This window comes from Nicotiana attenuata, unplaced genomic scaffold (genome assembly GCF_001879085.1).
Source record: "Nicotiana attenuata strain UT unplaced genomic scaffold, NIATTr2, whole genome shotgun sequence".
NCBI classification, from domain to species: domain Eukaryota; kingdom Viridiplantae; phylum Streptophyta; class Magnoliopsida; order Solanales; family Solanaceae; genus Nicotiana; species Nicotiana attenuata.
The window spans coordinates 204,044-213,467 of NW_017671664.1; the positions used below are offsets into that span (position 1 = coordinate 204,044).

At 37.3% G+C, this 9,424-nt stretch overlaps 1 pseudogene; it reads right to left on the minus strand.

Moving 5' to 3' along the window:
* Positions 1 to 2,081: 2,081 nt before the first annotated feature.
* On the minus strand, positions 2,082 to 8,713 carry LOC109209579 (annotated as a pseudogene).
* Positions 8,714 to 9,424: the final 711 nt, after the last annotated feature.

Consider the following 9,424-nt stretch of genomic DNA (forward strand, 5'->3'; position numbering starts at 1 on the left):
ATGTGTGTGTGTGTGTGTTTGAGAAAAAAAGATATTTGGCGGTAAATAGTTTAGGGTATAGCTAGGACTTTTACAAGGTTAGACATTTTGAAGATGCAGATACTAGTACTCCAATTTATGTGAACATGTTTGACTAGGCACGAAGTTTAAGAAAAAATAAAGACTTTTAGAATTTGTGGTCCTAAACAAGTCTAAAAGGGGCCCAGAGTATTTGTGTGGTTATAAAAGCTTCTTATTAAGGGTAGAATCCTAAGTTTAAACTAAATTGTTACCAAATTTAGAAATGGGTCATTATTTTTAGAACGGACCAAAAAGGAAATAGGCTCACACAAACTGGAATATATTTCGTTATAATAGTATATTGTACTTTACACAATGGTGCGAAAATTAAGAGTGCCTAACAAAATATCACAAACAGACCCATTTGGTTTATTCAGAGTGCGTTTAATGTCTGAAAATTAGTGGTCCTTACTGTATATCATTCAACATCACATGGTATTTTACATTATAATTCTTAAGTTTAGGAAGTTTAGAGTAAATTGAGTAGTTTTATCTGTTAATAGATTTTTTGAGAAACTGAGGAATTCATGAGCGTGTTTCATTATTTCCACTGATCTGAAAGTCCATAGGGGATTACTGAGGAGCTCAGAACAGTTAAGAAAGACGTGATCATTCTTATCGCGTGCTGTTTAATTTAATGGTTTTCTCACCGAATCCAAGTAACACAATGGCGATTTTAGCCCTCAGCGACTTTGTCCCACATCGATCTCCAGTAAAATATTAAATCAGTTTATTAATGGGAGTGTACTGTACATAGGACCTGCATTAGCTTTCTAAAACTGATAAATTTGGATCTTGCTGGAGTCCAACAGGAGTGCAGCGGCGCTCAAAGGTATGCAATTTTTTCCAACGTTCCCTTAAATTTGGCTTTTTCTTTGGGAGTAATTTGAAAGACGTTCCCTTATAGTCGGATTCGGCTTCATAATACTGATAACTCTTATGGTTTATGATATTACGTATGTTCACTTATTTTTATATTTTTGTGTAATAATTCTTTTAAATTAATTAGTTTTGGATATATTTTTTTACACGTGTACCCATATTAGTAGTACATCATTAAAAATTACATAAATATTACTCCTACTCGATTAAACAATATATTAGAGTTAGTGAAATTAATTTTAATATTTATTTGGTAGACACATATAATATGATCGTGTCTCACCTAATATTTCTTTATACACGTTGTTCTTGGTTAAAATTCAATTGTTAATTTATCATTATGAGTTACTATATATTAAGAATTTCCTAACATATTGAATATTAATTAGCTTGATAATTTTCTTATTCTTTTATATTTCAACATCATTTAGTGAACATGTGAATATGATTAACGTCGTATATTTTTGTAACTTACGTCTAAAAGTTTCAGCCTTATTTTTAAGAAACTGTAACCTCTTTTTTCTACAGAAGTAGATTAGTACCAAAAGTTATACAGTAATTTAATTAACATATATCTTCCCTAGAATGGCCAGTAACTAATTGTCAATTTCGTCGTATACACATGCAAAGAAGAAATAATTAATGGTGATAGAGATACTTAATAGAATTGATATTAGAAAATTTAGTTAATAAATATAATCATTGTACATATGCCTTTTGTCTGATTCAAAATTATGAGTCTTTTCATCTATAAATTAGTAGAAAGAATATTAGTTGATTTATACGAATAATAAAGTAACACTTTGTAGACAATAAAATTGCATCAAGAAAATAATCGAGATCGAAAAATATTGCAACTATCGGAGGCTTGCACTTTTCTGTCCCTGGCATGGGACTTGGTGAAGGAATCCGCGAGCATTTCAAAGGAATCTATGGAATGCTCGGGTAATAATGAATACCACGTCAGAGCTCTTCTCGTGAGAGTTTCCCCGAATTTCTTTAGCAACACAAATTCAATTTCGTCAAGCACTAAATCATTTCCTTTTTCCGCCGTTGTATAAGTGGTAATATGCTCATGAGGATCCGAAGTTCCATCCTATCTTGGCCCATTGGATTTGATCACCATTTGATCAAATCCATTATTGATTAAGTTCTTGAGCCCAGATCAAGGAATGATGAGGTGCTAGGAGCCAGGTTGTCCAAACTAACGGGCAAAAGCGAGACAGGACTGGATGCATAGCTTTAAGGTTAGTGAGATTATGGGCTGTAGCTGTTAGAACAATTAAACATATTAATTTCTATGAATTAAGCCCTAGACTTATACTGATGAAGAAAATGTCGGTGAGAAGAACAAAATTACAGGGAAGAAAATGTAGGTACTCATGCTGTGATCTCAAAAGTGCTCTGGTCAGAATGTCTGCCTGCTGATCCTTAGAATTCACATACTGCGTTTTGATCAATCCTTGCTGAATTTTCTCTCTTATAAAGTGACAATCTATTTCTATATGCTTAGTTCTTTCATGATATACTGGATTGGCTGCAATTTGTAGTGCTGCTTTGCTATCACAGAATAGGTTGATTGGCAATTTCACCTCTGTTCCAAGTTCCTTGAATAACCCTGCCAACCAAACTAGTTCAACAACTGTCCACGCCATGCTTCTATACTCTGCTTCAGCTGAGCTAGAGATTGTAAACTGCTTCTTTGACTTCCATGATATGAGTGAATTTCCATGCTTAATCAGAAATCCAGTCACTGATTTCCTTGTGTTGGGACATGATGCCCAGTCTGCATCACAATAAGCTGTTAGCACATTGGTTTTCTCACAACTCATCAAAATGCCCAATCCTGGATCCTTTTTGATATATCTCACTATCCTTAGTGCAGCTTCCCAATGACTTCTTTTAGGTTGTTGCATGACTGGCTCAATGTTTGGACTGCAAATGCTCTATCTAATCTGGCCAGAGTTAGATAGAGCAATTTACCAATGAGTCTCTGATATTTTCCCTTGTCTTCTAAGAGGTCATCACCTTCAGCTCCTGTAATCTCATCTAACCTTTTATCAGTAAGATTTTGATTGTACTCCAGTGGAATGTAGGATGGTTTGGATGCACTTAGTCCTAAATCTCTAATGAGTTCCAATGCATACTTTCGTTGATTCATTAAGATTCCTCTCCTCGACCTGCTGAACTCAATTCCAAGAAAGTACCTTAAGTCTCCAAGATCTTTTATCTTGAAGGCTGCATGCAGGTTCTTCTTAGTTTCTTCTATGATCTTGAGGTTGTTTCCAGTGATCAACATATCGTCAACATACACTAGAATAATCACAATATTGTTTCCCTGCTTCTGGGTGAATAAAGAGTAGTGTAGACTACTTTGTGTAGATCCTTGTGCTTGTAAGGCCTCTATTAATTTTACATTCCATTGTCGACTTGCTTGTTTCAACCCTGGCTTGCAAAACCCTCTAGCAATTTGCATGTAAACCTTATCAGGTATATCACCTTGAAGGAAGGCATTGTATACATCCATCTGATGTACATGCCATCCTTCTGTTGCAGCAATCGAAAACACAGATCTCACAGTCACAATCTTCACAACCGGAGAGAATGTTTCATTGTAATCAATACCCTCTTGTTGATTGTAACCCTTAGCAACAAGCCTTGCCTTGTATCTCTCTATGGAACCATCTGTCTTGTGCTTGATTTTGAACACCCATTTGCATCCAATGGGCATCTTCCCTTGTGGTAGAGTGACCAACTGCCAAGTTCTGTTATCTTCTAAGGCCTGTATTTCAGCTTTCATAGCTTCCACCCAAAGTGGATCCTGGCAAGCCTCCTGAAAGTTTCTAGGTTCCACAATAGAGGTGAATATGAACTGTTGGTAATGGGGCTGGACATTAGCATAACTGAGTGAACGATGCATAGGATAAGGCAATGCAGGATCATAGTTGACATTAGCTGTCACATAATCAGTCATCCAACTAGGAGTCTTTTTGTCCCTAGTTGATCTTCTCAAAGGTTCTGAATCAGCAGGAATGGAGAGAACTGAACTATCTGGACTCACATCATGTTGTGAACCAAGCTCAGGGCTAATATCTGGCAGGGATTTAGTGGCAACGACTTGTGTGGAATCACTTGCTGCTTCTGTTGGAACTACTACATCATTATGAGTTGTAGGAATGTCTTCTATGCTAGTCGCATAAGGTGTCAAATCAGGAATGTGAGAAGAAACTAAGTCATCTTGAGAAAATAGTGGACACTGATTATCCTTCTGATGTTTAAAAGGGAACACATTTTCCCTAAAGCTTACATCCCTGTTCACAAAGATAACATGATTAGTTAGCTCAAACAAAATATATCCTTTGGTTACTTCTGAATAACCCATCATGACTGATGCAATAGCTCTGGCTTCAAACTTATCATGAACATTTCGCATCTTTGTAAAACAGAGGCATCCAAGTATTCTTAAATGGTCCATACTAGGCCTTTTGTGATGGAACACTCATAAGGTGTCCTTCCTTGTAGTGCCACAGAAGGCATTCTGTTAATCAAGTACACTGCTGCTAACACACAATGACCCCAATACTTCAAAGGAATTCCTCCTTGAATCCTTACATCTCTTTCCACTTCTAGAATGTGTCTGTGTTTTCTCTTTGCTACTCCATTTTGCCGAGGAGTATAAACACAAGACCTTTGATGTATAATCCCCAAACATTGAAACAATTGGGAATAGTCTTAATTGACAAATTCTGTGCCATTATTAGTTCTTATCACTTTGACAGTCTTGTCAAATTGAGTATGAACCATTCTAAGAAATTTTTTTAGTGCCACAATAACATCATTCTTGTATTTCAGCAAATATAACTAGGTCATTCTAGAATGATCATCAACAATTGTCAAGAAGATTTTATTTCCATTGAAAGTTTGTACATGATAGGGCCCCCATACATCAATATGCAACAGATTAAATGATTCAGTAGTTCTACTGTTACTGAGATTGAAAGGTAACCTAGTATGTCTTGCTAGAGGACATATCATACATTTGTTAACTACATTTTTACATTCTTCTTGGGACAAGCACAATAGCTGCTTTATTGCCTTGACTGAGGCATGGCCTAGTCTTTTATGCCAAAGCTCAACGTCTATTTTTTCTTTTACTGCATTCATCACTTTAGTTATAATGTCATCCTTCTCAGTAGGTGTTTGTGAGAGCCAGTAGAGTCTATCTCTTTCTCTACCAATCCCCTTGACCTTCCCATTGTAAAGGTCCTGGAATATACAAAAATGTGGAAAGAAGCATACTGAGCAACATAAAGCTTTTGTGACTTTAGATATGGACAACATGTTGTAGTTAAAATATAGTATATATAAGACATTATCTAAGATATCCTTGTTGAGTATTCTGCAAGTACCAATATGTGATATGTTTATTGTTCCTCCGTTAGGTAAGTGTACCTTTCTCTTATCAGAATTTCTACTTCAAGTTGGTTATCTAGCATAGTCACATCAGAAACTATATGATTTGTAGCTCCGGAGTCAATTATCCATTCCTTTTTATTTGAGTTTACCAGAAATGCTTTGATTTTACCTGCCATATTAGCTGAAGTCTCACCCACACTGTCCTTGCTCAGCAACTTGAGAATCTGATTATATTGTTCTGGTGTGAAATATGGATCTCGAACAGCATCATCAGGGGAACATTGTGATATTCCCTACTCCTATGTCTGGTAAATATTCCCTACTCCTATGTCTGGTGTGAATACGTATCTTCTTCATTGATATTCCCTACTCCTATGTCTTGCCTCTTATGATCATCAATTGTAACATTGTGAGCTGCAGCATTGACTCCAATTTTCTTCTTAACCTTGAAATCTGTGGGGTAACCAATCAGTTTATAACATCCTTCGCGAGTGTGACCTTTCATTTTGCAATAGTCACAGTACAAATTGAAATTTTTCCTTGTCCTTTGACCTGGTCCACCCTTCATAGTCATCAAAGCTGTCAGTTCTCCTCCTTCGTTTGTGCACAAATTGTTTGTCATACTGCGTTGACTTTCTCTTTCCATTAACATGGAATAAGCTTTGTTAATTGTAGGTACTGGAACCATCATGAGCAAATGACTCCTTGCTTGTTCATACGATTCATTCAGTCTCATAAGAAACTATAAGAGTTTCAACCTTTCCATGAAGACAACAAACTCTCTTGATTTAGCACAATCACATCCTGGAACAGGTGCTAAGCTGTCAAATTCAGCCCAAAACAGATGCAATTTTGAAAAATAAGCTGATACAGAGCTGGTTCCCTGCCTAATAGTAGCAATTTCCTTATGGATCTGGAATTTAGAACAATCGATTTTATCAAATCGCTCCTTCAGATCTAGCCAAACTGCCGATGCACTTGAAGAATACACAATTCCATTGTATAATTCCTTTGATACACAATTCATAATCCATGAAAGGACAATCGCGTTGCATCGCTCCCACAAATCAACCAAATTTGGACCGTAATTCTCCTTTTTGCATGTGCCGTCAATAAACCCTAGTTTATTTCTTCCTAGGATCGCAGTTCTCATTGCAGGGCTCCATACGGAGTAATTTTCCGGTCCGGTTAATTGGAGATAAATTAGGACAGTACCTGAAGTATCAGTGGCATGCAAGTACAGCGGGTGGTTGTGGCTTAACTTTTCCTGCTCTATGTTGTCAATTGTTGCATTTGCCAGTGATGAGCTTGATGAAGAAGATGATACATGATCGAGTTACGAAGATCTAGCTAGCGATCGCTATGCTCTGATACCATATTAATTTCTATGAATTGAGCCCTAGACTTATACTGATGAAGAAAATATCGGTGAGAAGAACTTAATTACAGGGATGAAATCAGAAAAATGAGCTCAATTACACTAAACTGGGAAGGTACAGTATATATACAATACAACTTCCTCTAACCGACTAATTGACCTAACCATAATTAACTTGTTACCAATCTACACTAACTCTAGTTAAGGTTTAACTCTAGCCTATTTAACTTCAAGCAACCTCATTCTCAACAAAACAAATGTGGTAAACTCAATCAATTTGGATTATGTAATTTTTTTTCTGATTATAATTGTAATCTAATTAAAAAGCCATTTTTTTGTAATTTCAATTGTTGATCTCATGATATATGGATTTGAAGTGTTTAAAAGTGATGATACTTTTGTGCTAGTTTATTTTTATCACATATAAGATTTTATCAGATAATTTGAGTGTTATAATCTCTATGATTCATTTGATTCTTTTATTTCAATAGTAAATAAATTCAAGGGCCTTTGAGCTTGATCTTGAATCTATATTTGTTTTCATGAAAGATGATCTTGAATTTAACTAGCACGAACTTCGTTTTGAACTCATACTCCTTGAACCTTGATTTGTTCTTCGTTCTTGGCATGATTCTATTGGCTCTTCCAGTTGACTTGACGTGCCACGTCATTTGACACGTGGCACCAAACTGAGTCTCTAGGAAGATGACATATTGAGCCTAATGAAGTGGCTCGTCACTTGTAGCCCAACTAAATGGGCTAGCTCAGTCAATATTATTGGAGTAATTAATCCTACTAGCAGTCGTACCCGCGCGATGCACGGTGAATATTAAAAAATATTAATTAAATTAAATTGTGATCGGGATTGTTTGAATATATTAGATCGTATTGCTTTAATAAATTTTAATTATTATCTTATTTGTCAATATGATATACCCAATAATAAAGTCTCTATTAAATTAAAGGGACTTATGTTGTAACAACCTGACCAGTCGTTTTGCTTTCTTGAATCCCGTTCCCCTAAATAATACTCCCCATATGTGATTTTACTGTTTTATGACTTACGAGGATAATTAGTTCGGGATTTGGAAGAGTTCGGATTGAAATCGGAACATTTGGTTCCTTAAGGTTGGCAAAAAAGGACTAAGTTTGACTTCGGTCAACAGTTTGAGTAAACGTATTCGGAATTGGGATTTGACTGTTCCAATAGGTTCGTATGATGATTTCAGACTTAGGCTTATGTTCGGATCGGGTTTTGGATAACCCGGGAGCGTTTCGGCGCCTAATAGTGAAAGTTGGCTCTTTGAAGGGTTGAAAGTTCTTTAAATTTGGTTTGGAGTAGGTTTTGGTGTTATCGAGGTCCAATTGGGATTTCGAGATCGAGAATAGTTTTGTATGGTTATTTAAGACTTGCTTGCAAAATTCGGTGTCATTTCGAGTAGTTTAAGTATGTTTCGGCGCGTTGGGAGTAGGTTAGAAGAACTTGAAGTTCATATTTTGATTCAATTGGTTTGGGGTGTGATTCTTAGTTTTAATGTTGATTTGTGCATTCTGAGAGTTTGAACGAGTCCGTTTTATGATTGTAAACTTGTTGGTACGTTCGGGCGGGGGCCCCAAGTATCAATCGGACGAGGCTCAGACTAAGTTGGACTTGAGAGGAAGAGCTGATGCTTTCAGCTTCAGGTGTAAACGCACTTGCGCTTGGCCAGCCGCAGGTGCGAGCTCGCAGGTGCGAACCACGAGCCGCAGAAGCGGACCAGCAAAGGGGACGTTAGTGACCGCAGAAGCGGGCCAGAGACCGCACTTGCGAAGGCGCAGGTGCGAAGCATCCATCGCAGAAGCGGCCCTCGCTGGGCCTAAGTGACTCCACAGAAGCGGACTAAGCACCGCAGGTACGGTAGCGCAAATGCAGCCTAGGCACCGCAGGTGCGAAAATCGCTGAAGGCAGTGGGTTGTTTTAAGTCGGGGTTTGAGCATTTTTGCTCATTTCTTACACTTCTTGGGGGCGATTTTGGAGCTGGTTGGAGAGGAATTTTCATCAGCCAATTGGGGTGAGTAATTTCTACCGAATGTGAGTTAAATACATAATTATGGGTATATTTAACATGTAAATTAGTGAAAATCATGGGTTTATGTGAAAACATTGGTTTTTGATAAAAATGGGATTTGACCACGAAAATGGTTATGGAATTTAGTGAAAATTATATATTTGAGTTCATGAGGTTATTGGTAAATACTTTCTACGAAAATTTCCGGAATCAGGGCACGTGGGCCTTGATAACTAGAGAATATGATACATTTTACACTCCTTCATGCTCAAGTTTTGATTAGAAATGTGTACAAAATAGCCCCAAAGGCTCACAAGTTGTGCTTGATTGCAAGTTTGATCAACAAGGTGACAAGGTGTCAAAGATCAGCTCAAAAAGGAGTGAAACTTGCACAAGTACCAAGATAAGACAAAGCTCAGGCAAAACAAGGCCAGTGCGGCCGCACTCCATTCTGCGCGGTCCGCACAAGTGAGGTTCAGAGAGGCTGCTATTCAGGCAAAAAGGCAATGCAGCCGCACGAGGGTTCAGGCAAAGAACTACATGACCATGGACAGGCTATAGTAGAACTTACAACAACAATGAACCAATTAGCAAAGGCACAGTTGCAACAAGTTCAGAATCCTCGCCAAGTAAATGCCAT